This window comes from Aegilops tauschii, chromosome 7 (assembly GCF_002575655.3).
Source record: "Aegilops tauschii subsp. strangulata cultivar AL8/78 chromosome 7, Aet v6.0, whole genome shotgun sequence".
NCBI classification, from domain to species: Eukaryota; Viridiplantae; Streptophyta; class Magnoliopsida; order Poales; family Poaceae; genus Aegilops; species Aegilops tauschii.
The window spans coordinates 495307062-495318967 of record NC_053041.3 but is presented as its reverse complement, the minus strand read 5'-3'; the positions used below and the strand labels follow the sequence as shown (position 1 = coordinate 495318967).

The window sequence follows — 11906 nt, the reverse complement described above, 5'->3', positions numbered from 1 at the left end:
TTTGCTGGAACCAGCACAATTTTTTGCTACTACCGACAGACATTTTTGTTGCCACCGGTAAACCCGAAGGAGAGTCCTTTTTCGCGAGCTCGTCGCCAGGGTGTTGCGACCGGCGACCGGTGCTACTCGGAGCTGCCATTGCCAGTGAGGGAGCTGCAACCGCAGGTGAAAGTTGTTGCATGCATGGATCTGACGAGGAATACATGACACGACGACTACGAGGCCGGCGACCGACGGCCATGGATGGCATCTTCTCGGAGCTCGACGACCAGTGGAGCCCGTTGACGGGGACATCGCCGGCAGCGAGCGAGGTGGACCTTTTTTTCCTCACGCAAGATGTGCCAGGGGCGATGCTTGGTGTTGGTTGACTTTTTCTTTTGGTTCTCTGCGGACGAGATGTGAACGGGGAACGAGAACGAAGATTAAGCTCTAATCAAACGGTTGTTAGAGTGCCGCCCTAGAAAAAATCCTTTTTACGTCTAACGTAGTAACCAACTGATTTACTTCCAAATTTATTTGCCTGATATCGCATCTCCCATCAATTCACCTCCTCCCACTAATTTTTTTTTACAGTCTTGCTAAGTATCAGTCGATGCTATATCCGTGAGATCTTACCTTGAGAATCGTGTAAAATTTCTTTTCAGTTTTTTCTTTTTTTCTATTGCATGTTATGTCACTTGAGACCTAGCCACACCCTATATTGAAATGCTACAGATAGAAATATACAATGATGGCAGATGCCCTTTATTAGCTGATAATGCGCTCATCAGCGCATCTTAGATGTTTGATTACAGAAGTAACATGATAAAGATATACATAAGAGATCATCAGATGCAACTAGTTTCTGTGTGTACTTCTGACGTCTTCCCAGGAAGACCTCCATGAAAATACCGTGGTCCCAAATATATTTGCACAATCTGGTCTCTAAACATGACCACGCCAAGTCCTGCAAACTGCGATATAAAGATCCTGTTAATTAATGACAGATTTGAAGCATGTAACAACCATGTAAAGTAATTTCACCAAGATTACAGTATTTGTGCCTTGTGCTCCTTGAGAGTGGTTTAATTTGCATGTTTGCTGAACGAGACGAAACAACAGTCTGACCCTGATTCAGAGAATAAAAGATGGGCGGGCAAGTACCTAATTACATAGCCATCTCTGCTTGTAAAGCTGCCAGCTCATCGTCTTCAGTTTTACTACTCTGCGCAGTGGGCCGACTCGACTGCTGAGGTACACGCGCTGGAGCAGTCATAGGAGCACTTGTGGTAGGTGCTAGTAGCTGTGCCTCCAACTCCTCGCCCTCCAAATCCGCAAGTTCAGCTTCCAGCTCATCCTATCCAATGCAGTAAGAGGTTAGATTTATTTGGTTTGGTGAATGCATGTACATCTGAGAGATAGAGACAGAGAGACGTACTTCATCAAAATCACTTGCTGCTCCCATAGGCGCAGATAGTAGATCCTGGATCTGCCTCATGTTCTCCATATTGTCATTAATTTCATCCATGGTTTTGTCAACATCATCAATATTTCTGGAAAAGAGGAAACACTTATATGATGAGGCTCGAGAAACAAATAAAATTATACACCTTATCTGTGGACCGAGAAGCAATCGCTAAAATAAAAGAAGCAAAAGAGAGACGTAAAAGCATTCTATCCCTATTGCTCAATGACAACAATTGTAATACTACTTAAAACTCTATTTAAACTGACCAGCTTTTAGAGCACTCCTATTACAAAGAAAAGCATTAGCAATCTGACATGTATGCTGTGTTCTACTAAATGTATCATATGGTGTTCGGTATAACTTTTAATCTATGATGAAACAACATATTATCAACGTTTAAGTGGGCATAAACTCTAACTTCTACCATGCAAGCCCTTTTAAGACTTGTTTGCACTAAACATTTATTATTGCACCACCTATATAAAAAAAACATCTGTTAAGTCACTAGACCAGCATTGTTGTACCATTTAGGACAATAAGCAATAAATTAGATGAAATTCACTGGAAGTACAAAATACAATGATCTCATTTAGAAAGAAAAGATAAATAAATAACTCAAATTCAAGATATTTGACTTGTTACATACGTTGATTTGTGCATAGCTTTCATTGCTGATGCTCCGGTTCTCAATGCATCCACAGTCTCTGTTGTAGCTTTTGCACCTTCCAGCATTATCATCTACAATAAGAAAAGATACAGAAAGTAATATAGTGAATATTAAATCAGACTATCCGAATAATAAGACCTAGAAGGAAATCAAACTATATTGTCCTTTGAGACTTCACCTGATCATGAATCCTTAACTGGAAATTCCCAAGCTGCTCCACCTGTTGCTCATATAATCTTTTCCTCTTCAAACACTGTATTGCAGCTATGACAAAGAAAAGAAAAGGCAACACTATTAGTTAATCCATTCTTTGTACCAGAATTCATTAGCTTCCGAAGAAAGAAAAACCATGCCATGTGGCAACACTACACAGTATGAAGCAGATATCATAGATGGCTGAATGAAGAAGGAAAGACGACTGTGTGTTTTGAGCAATATCAGGAGCAAAGATGGATTTGTGGAAAGGAACAATATTTTCTAGGTAGGTCACTAGCAACACAACAGTCAACAGGTAAGGTGGTGCGTTTTTTGCACCAATGTTGAAAAAGGAGTATAAAAAAAACTGAAAGTTCTCAACGGAAGTTGCAATGCCAAATCAGAAAAGGGGGCCATAGGCCACAGGAGAAAAGCACAGAAACGTTATTTAGAAGTAGTAGCTAACTCGTCAAAAATAGTCTTAGTCTGTCTCATTAGAAAAGGATTATATGTGTATTTTTTTCATCTTCAAAGAAAAACATAAATCTATAATTAATACTTTGAAGGAATTAATCAAATGGTGATAACTAAGTATGAAGACTAGCATGATGGCTCACCAGACAACCTAACAGTAGGAAACTAGGAAAATAAAAGGCAAAATAGCAGGATAATAGCAGAAGGGGGCAAATTAAATGTACATGGTTATGAATATACGACCATTAGTATTAAATGGATAGAACATCACAGCAATAGCCCAAATAGAATGAAAGAACAGAGAGTTTTCAGGAAGTTATCCTGGAAGATCAATATATTTCTTGAAGCTGATATAAGATACCTTTTTTGTTCTTGGCTTTGGTGAACGCCTTGGCCTTCTCAACTTCAAGATTTGCCTTCTTCATTAGTAAATTTTCCTTCTTTTCTAACATTTCAAGAGTCTGAAGCATATTAAGAAAGTTAGTTTGCAGATACAAACTGTAACAAAATGAGAGCATTATAAGCACTATTAACATGTCATGGAAAAAACTTGTTCCTGAAAGCTGAAAGAATGCAACTCACATTAAAACTGATCCAAGCAATATTGAGTGGTTAAGATATCAAATTATGAGTTATACAGAGTTGAATTCCACTCGCCGATTATCCGACATTTGAATTTAATCCTTACACGCATTGAATGATTACGAGGGGTTTCAGAAACCAGAGGCCTAAGAAGACAGCAGTTATGTACATAGAACCCCCTTAATCTTATTTTCTACTTTTCTTGCTTTGGAAGTGAGTAATTGCAGCACTGAAAAGGATCCAGTGAAACAACAAGCATGTCAAAAATCTATGTTTCAATCTCCCATTCCTTTGAACCAACGAACTGGACCTTTTTTTGTAACTCTAAACAGTTTAAAGCATCATCAGCCTCCCACGTTATTTCATTGATTAAAACCATCTGTCCTAACAAGTGCTTATTAAATTAGAATCTCTTTACACCGCTCACTCTTGCATCATGCGACCATATTTTCCTTCCTTGGCATCACCACCAATCACATGACTATATCCCCCTTCACTCCTAATTATCACAAAGTTAAGGCATGGCTGACTTCGGTTTTTAGTATAAAATCTCTCTAATCCGTCTACTCACAGATTACCAGTATGGCAGCATCCCAGATAGCTGACACACATCATGAAGCTCCCATGAAGTAATGAGAAGTCACAACTAATCTGACCCACACCCATATATGCACAGAGCCTACACAGAACTACAGTATCATACTACGGTGGCAAATGGCAACCCCTCAAGAGTACTATCTAATCAGGGCGAGAGGGTCAATCGACTATCGATCCATTCACCTCGCTCAGCTTGTCGATGGAGGCCAGCGCGGACGCCTGGCTCTGCTCCTTGGACTTCCCGAACACCCTGCCGAAAACCCCCGACATGGCTGGCCTCCGACCTGCCGGATCGCGCTCCGATCGGCTTGAATCTGCGAGGGAGAACAAAAAAAACAGCAGCCGGATCAAAATCGAGCGGCGGGTTCGATCGGGCGAGTCGAGTGGGCGGAGGGACAGGTACCTCGGAACTGGAGCGCTCCCCTCTTGCTCGCGGGCGGCGCCTGGCGATGGCGGCTTCGTCGGCGGGGCTCGTGGTCTGGAGTCGCTCTGGTGAAAGCGGGCTGGGGAGAAGAAGGGGTAAAGCGGGACGCGGAGTTGTCGTTACGGCCACGGAAGCAAGGAAGGTGGTATTGGTATCGGTGCGGGATTACGTGTTTGGGCGGGTCGGGCCGGGTCCAGAGCCCGGTGGATTTTAGGGGTGGCAGACCCGAGCCCAGAGTAGTCGGGCTGCGAGAATATCCGAACACACACAATAAAAAAAATCCTCAAAATGCCTCAAAAAATCAAATTTAAAATTTTGCTAAAAAATCATTTTTAAAAGCTCACCAAAAAATCAAATTTAAACGTTTAAATAAAAATAAAAATGCATGTCTACAACTCCTACTAATCTTTTATTTTTGCAAAAAGAATCCAAATCTATTATAAAAACCGACAACATTTGTCATGCAATCTGCATTTGTTGTGTTGCGTTACGATGCGCCATGAGTGGATGCAGGAGGAAGAAGGCTTCAACACCCCCAAAGGATTTGAATGTAAGGTGCATTTCAATTCAGTACGACGGGCACAATAAAAAAATACTTGAATTTATATCATACAAAATCGCAATCACAAATGGTGTTTTTTCAATATGAGCATAATAACACAATTTTATGTCACATATATTGAAGTGTTGAACTATATTAACAAAGTAATTATTAGTCAAATCCTTGTCTTAATGAATCAAAATATGATTTGCATTCTTTTCATAGAGGGCATAACACGGCACAATTGGACTACCCACCTTCAAGTAAGTATTGATTATGGGAATTTGAAGCAAACACAAACTACAAAGATCATCCATAAGACCAAAAGTTCTATCAGGGTACTTCTAACATTGACATCCTGAACATTAAACTAAAAAGGTTCAAAACTTACTTCAAGGGATGGGGATCGGATAAATTTGGTCATGATAAGAAGAGGAAGGAAGAACTCAGGATGGAGCTAGCTATGTTAGAAGAACTGGAAGAAAGTGGCCCCCCTGTCCCTGGAGTTGTACAACATCAAAATTGATGTTAGTACTGAGCTGCATGACCTGTTGGTAAATGAAGAGATTTTCTGGCTTCAACAGTCTCACGAGCGTTGGCTCTTAAAAGGTGATCTGAATACAGATTATTATCATAAAATTGCCAATGGGCGTAAGAGGAAAAACACAATTCACTCCTTGAGGGTTGGTGAAGTAGAGATTGAAGGAACACATGAGTTGATCGCCCACGCAACAGACTTTTATAAAAACCTGTTTGGGCCTGCTCCAGGCAACATGTTCCATCTAGACCCTAATACATGGTCTGCTGAGGAAAAACTTAATGCAAATGATAATGCTGATCTGTGCCGTGAATTCACGGAGGCAGAGGTCAAGGAGGCGTTGTTTTCTATGGCACATAACAGAGCCCCTGGTCCGGATAACATCCATGTTGAATTCTATCAGGTGTGCTGGGACATAGTTAAAAATGACATAATGCTGCTTTTCGAGCATTTTCACAAAGGGACTTTAGATGTCCAACGCCTCAATTATGGAGTGACTACACTTCTGCCTAAAACTGCTAGTGCTGATAAGATCCAGCAATTTAGGCCTATCTGCCTCCTGAGATGCCCGTACAAGCTAATTACTAAGGTTTTGGACCGGCGTGTGGAGAGGTACGCTGACAAACTAGTTAGCTCGACCCAGAATGCGTTTGTGAAGGGGAGAGGCATTATGGATGGTGTGCTCTCTTTACATGAGATTTTGAATTATACTCATATGAAAAAGAGGGTGGGGATTGTCCTGAAGCTTGACTTTGAAAAAGCCTACGATAAAGTTAACTGGGACTTTCTTTTGGAATGCCACAAGCTCTGAGGTTTTAGTGACACTTGGTGTGGATGGATTAAGCAAATTTTGCACAATGGGACAGTGAGTATCAAACTCAATAATCAGGTTGGGCCTTATTTCCAAAGTGCCAAAGGGGTTCGACAAGGAGATCCTCATTCCCCGTTCCTATTCAACTTGGTTGTTGATGCCTTGCGAAAATGATCACAAATGCTCAAAAAAAAATAGCTTGTTGGTGGGTTTGGCACCTGATCTTATTCCCAACGGGGTTGCGGTGCTTCAATATGCTGACGATACTATTATCTGCTTGGATCATGATGTTGATAGAGCAGTTAACCTGAAGTTGCTGCTATACATATTTGAGCTGATGTTTGGGCTTAAAGTTAATTACCAAAAGAGCGAGATTTTCACTGTGGGTGGTGACGGGAGCATTGTGAAACACTATGTTTATTTGTTTAATTGTGATGTGGGTAGTTTTCCTATTAAGTATCTTGGCATGCTTGTCAGCTATACTACTCTCAGAGATTCAGACTGGGAGTTTATAGTGGCTAAGTATCTCAAAAGATTTGAGGTGTGGATTGGAAATGCCGCGTCCATGGGGGGAGGCTTACCTTGCTGGATTCGGTTGTTACCCAAATATCTTTATGTCTATGTGGCTTATGAGTAAAACTTTCATTGAAAAGCTGGACAAGCATAGAAGAATTTTTTTGGCAAGGATGCAACAAGAAAAGGAGATATCATTTGGTCAAATGGAGCAGGATATGTAGATCAAGAGATAAGGGTGGTTTGGGAGTTAAAGATCTTCGGAAACAAAAATTAGTTTGATGGTCAAGTGGTGGTGGAAACTAGAGACCCAAAATGGTTTATGGCAAGATATCATGCATGCTCGATACTTGAAAAACAAAACTGTGGCAACGGTCGAGCCCAGATTCAATGATTCCCCATGTTGGAAAGCCCTTCTTAAAGTCAAGGCCTTTTACATGGTTGGTAGAAAAATCAACATGGACTCTGGAAATCTCACCAGAGTATGGAAAGACTCCATTAATGGGTCAAGCCCCCTCCAGGACCGATATCCTTTGCGACTGGATATTTGCACCAATCAGGATTGTACTGTTGCTGAATTTAAATCTGTTGATACTAACACCTTCTTCAGGAGAAGGCTTACTCCTGACCTACAGAGGCAATGGGAGGACGTGAAAAAAAAAGTATTAATGATATGCATTGGGCTTAGGGGGGATCGGGTGCACTGGGGGAAATGGTAGATTTTCTACTAAATCTATGTATAAATGGCTGGAAAATCCTCTTAGTGGCTGTCACTACAGATGGATTTGGAAGGCTAAAAGCCCCCTCAAAATAGAAAATTCCCTCTGGCAGTTATCTCATGATGCTGTTTTGACTAGACAGGTCATGAAGGAGAGGAGATGGCCTGGGAACCCCAAGTGCTCTTTTTGTAATGATCTAGAATCATCTCCACATTTGTTTTTCACATGTCCTGTGGCTAGAGTTGTTTGGCGATGCGTTGGGATGGCGTTGGGTACTGATATGTGCCCGAGCAGTTACTGGCAGTATTTCTCCTGGTGCCACACGTTCCTCCCTGGAGGGAATTACCATACTGTGGGCCTCGCTGCCACTTGCTGGGCCATCTGGCTAGCTCAGAACCGAGCTACCTTTGAATAAAAGCAGATCAAAACACCCTTTGAGATTGCTTTCTCCATGTGTTCCTTTTTGTTGTATTGGGCAGGTCTGCAACAAGGGGAAGGAGTCAAGGAGTTGCGCAGCGGGGCGGAGTTGGTCAGGTCGAGCACGGTGAGTTTGAAGAAGATGTGCGATGCTGCGAGGAGACCAATCGAAGGGGAATGAAAATACAACTTCGTCTGCAAAGTGCTACTGGTGACTCAGGCTCTGGGATGCTGCGATTTAGCCTGTGTTGGCTTTTGGGTGTAATAGACTGTAGTATTTGGTGCGTCTGCTAAACTATGGTGCTGTCAGGTTTTCGTCCCATGGTGTTCGTTTCGATGTCGGGCGAACGCAGTGGGTTTCCTGGCAGTGCTCGAACTCGCTGTACCTCTTTCCCTCCCCCTGTCGTGTTCTTGGAACTTTGTATTTCCGTTCATTTGCAATGGAAAGGGGATGTATCTTAGAATTAAAATACGTCTAGTTACATTCATTTCTGCGACTAGTAATTCCGGACAGAGGGTGTATTTAACTGGGACACACAATCAGTTTTCTTTTTGACATCAGGGACACACAATCAGTTAGATGGGAGTGCTTGACAAAATTTCGCTGTGGTGATTTCACCGTCACAGCCTTTGGCAACCAAGGGATGAAGCTATCAACTGGAGAAGTTTGATGTCAGATCAACATATGTGATGTACAGACATTTTCATCAACTAATAGCTGGAAGGGGCAAATCAAACTTCAAAAATTATCTGCCTTTTGAGGATACATGCCAATTGTCTACAGCTCGTCATGTTCCAGCGCTTCTGCATTGTAGCGAATCATGGTCAGAAAATTCATGGTGTAATCTCCAAAACTTATCAATGAAAGCAAAGACGCCAACCAGATTTATCATCTCTGAAGAAAAACGAAATCTCTCTGGCTGCAGATTGCGGTGAATCTGAACCATGCACACAATTTTTCTCAGAGTCCAAGCCGCACATTGCTCTAATGCTGTAATGAGAAGTGTGGTGCTCGTAAATAAAATGAATTGCAAAAGCATAGAAGCAAGAGTTAGGTTCAAGCTCATTAATATGTTATGAGACATGGATCACAAACACTTGGGTAATGAAAAGGTGCAGTAAGTTTCCTATGGAACACTGATATTAGTTATTATTTATTAATATGTTTGCATTGGAGTCATCATTGATCTCACATAAGGTGTTCTCAACTAGAAAAAGGAATGCTGTAGTTCTTAACCTGTCAGGGTGTGAAGTTTTAGCCTTTCTTGCATCAGTTGGCCCTATCAAATTTCGCCAGCGTGAAATGGCATCAGGGCTTTCCAGAACCATAGCACAAACTGGACCACTGAACATCAGCACAAACAAAAACAATCATGTCAGAGGCTGCTTTGTATGAAGAGCAGATTAGCATGATAGTACTCAAATGCAAACAAGAAACTTAAATGGAGTTCTCCCGAAAAAAATAAAAAATATACCAAAATGTCTTATGGAAGAGTTGGGCAGCGCAAAGTGCCAAAGTGTTCAAGAATGTCGATCAACCTCCTCATGTCACAGTTCACAACATTGTCTCCAATTTACCCTTTTGTTGCATCAGTTCAAGAAACCCTAAAGTAAGGTAGCCACTATGTCTTGGCAGGAATACCTAGCCTTGAATACTCCACACCGGTTTTGAGCAACATATTCAGGTGGGGACTGGCCCCGCGCACACCTAGCAATTGCCTAAAAAATGTGCTATGAGATATGAGCCAAGAAATGTCCAATTTTGCTCGGGACGTAATGTGGGCATGCTTACTGGATTTTACAACGAACACTCTGTTTGGTTTGTGTTGTGGGTGTGTCAGAAGCGGCTGTGGGCTGGCTGTGGTGGGAAAGCTGCTGTGCTGAGAAAGCAGATGTGATGAAGGTTGGTCGTTTGGAAATACGGCCGTAGAGCGGTGTGAGCTGAGAAAATGTCTTAAATGCCCCTAGGGTACTCGGATGATTGTATGTTGATCACATGTTGATTTGGCTATAGATGACTGAGTTGGAACTTGTAAGTTAATCGCCTGTTATTATGTCGATTTTACTATATAAGTAGCTAATTTTGCCAAAAATATTCTTAAATAATTATTTTACAATCTTTAAAAATATTGATAATGAATTTCTTAATATGTTTATTATATTACTGCAAAATGACTCCTAAGCACCAAGTTCAATTCTTCACAGAACACTCCTAATCACCTAATTTCTCTGAACCATGACATGAACAATTGTCTTTTCTAAATCGCTGGATATAAAAAAGAGATTTGTAAATCTAAAACATCACAGATTCTCTGAACCATTGCCACATATATCAATCATCTGATCTCCTCTGTATATATACAACTCTTCTGCCTAAAGTGTGCATGTTTTCAGAAATTAATTGATTTCTCATACCAAGAAACTGAAGAAACAAATTTAGCTCAGGAATTAGGTATTGGAACAGAGGTGGCATTAATCAAATTTCCCCACGGCCTTAGGAGGAACAAAACAACATGTCTTTAGAACAAAACATACGGACATACCTCGTCATGTACTTCACTAGGCTGTTGAAGAAGCTTCTATCGGCATGTTCAGCATAGAAGAGTGATGCCCTCTCTGCATCCAGATGGACAACTGCCTCTTCTATGATATCAAATCCAGACCCCAAGATGGCCTCCTTGATTTTTTCCTTGTAGTTGCCAGACAAACCATCCGGCTTGATCATTGCCAACGTCCTCTCTCTCTCCACAGCCTCACAGCTCCGGCACCTGAATTAATTACACACCAAGGCATGCAGTTCAGACTCAGATTACACAAAACTACATACTGTACTACAGGCATTTCCTCCCTACAACTACCTCCGTCGCAAAGCATCCCTGAACAGAAACCGGCTTCGATTCGATTGCAGTAACAACTATGGTTAGCCCCAAGAACGTTTAATATAGTCATGCCCACCCAAATTATCTCAATTAAGCGAGCGACGCGGTGGCCCGAGGATGCCGCCGGGGCTGATTTATGAGCGAAATCTTGCTCAGATCTGCCACGGCAGGCATGCTAATCCAGCAAATCTAACATGTTCATGACAAAGAAAGGCTAAGAAGCCATCCCCTCTGCAGCAATTAATTCAGCACACGAGATCCCCAAAGGTTCACTAGAGGAGTAAATGTAGAACAAGTGCGGCCAACCTGTGGAGGAAGAGAGCAAGAGAAAGCAAGCAGATGACGAGAACGGGCGCTACCGACGACGCTGCCCCGGCCATCTCCGGTGAGATGGGACGAAACCTAGGAGAGGTCGGCGCCGGTGTTTAGTGTGTGTTTGGTTTGGGTCGGGGTGGAATGGAACAGTAGATTGAAGAGGGTCAGGGGCGGCGGGGCGAGCGGCTGCTACGGCGGGTCACCGGCGGCGGCAGAGGCGGAGCACCTGCTGCTTCTCCTCAATTTTTGGGTTGATGGTTCTCTGTCCAATTTTATTTTCTCAAAATGCTGTTGTCCAATGTGCTACCTTTTCTCTTTTTATCTCTCCTGTCTTTTTTTACACTAAACCTACTTTATTCACAGTTTCACACTGGTTGCACGTTCACAAACATAGAAATTACAGCCACAGGGGCCGAGTCTATAAACGAGGTAAGCGCGTCTCCAACGCGTAGACTTGTCCGCAAATAGTGATACGAGAGCCGGTCATCCAACTCGGTCCCCAAAGTGTTTGTCCCTATTTTTTAAAATCTATAGCACTCAAAATAAATAGCATATTAAGAGCCTGTTCGGCATCAGTCTGCTCCATGGCTCCATGGCTTCGGGAGCGGACGGAGTTGTAGTTCAAAGTTTTTTGGAGCGGGCAAACAGCCGCTCCGCAGATACTAGGAGCCGGTGGAGGCCCGAACGGAGGTCACCCATAAAGGATAGATACCATCAACCAGATAGTAGCTCATGTTATAGTCATGCCCATTGACGGTATAGTTGCACAAAGGAGCTTGCCCTTCAG

General features: G+C 42.3%; 1 pseudogene; it reads right to left on the bottom strand.

Annotated features, from left to right (window-relative positions):
• Nucleotides 1-721: 721 nt before the first annotated feature.
• On the bottom strand, nucleotides 722-11397 carry LOC109784568 (vacuolar protein sorting-associated protein 32 homolog 1-like; annotated as a pseudogene).
• Between the last annotated feature and the right edge of the window lie 509 nt (nucleotides 11398-11906).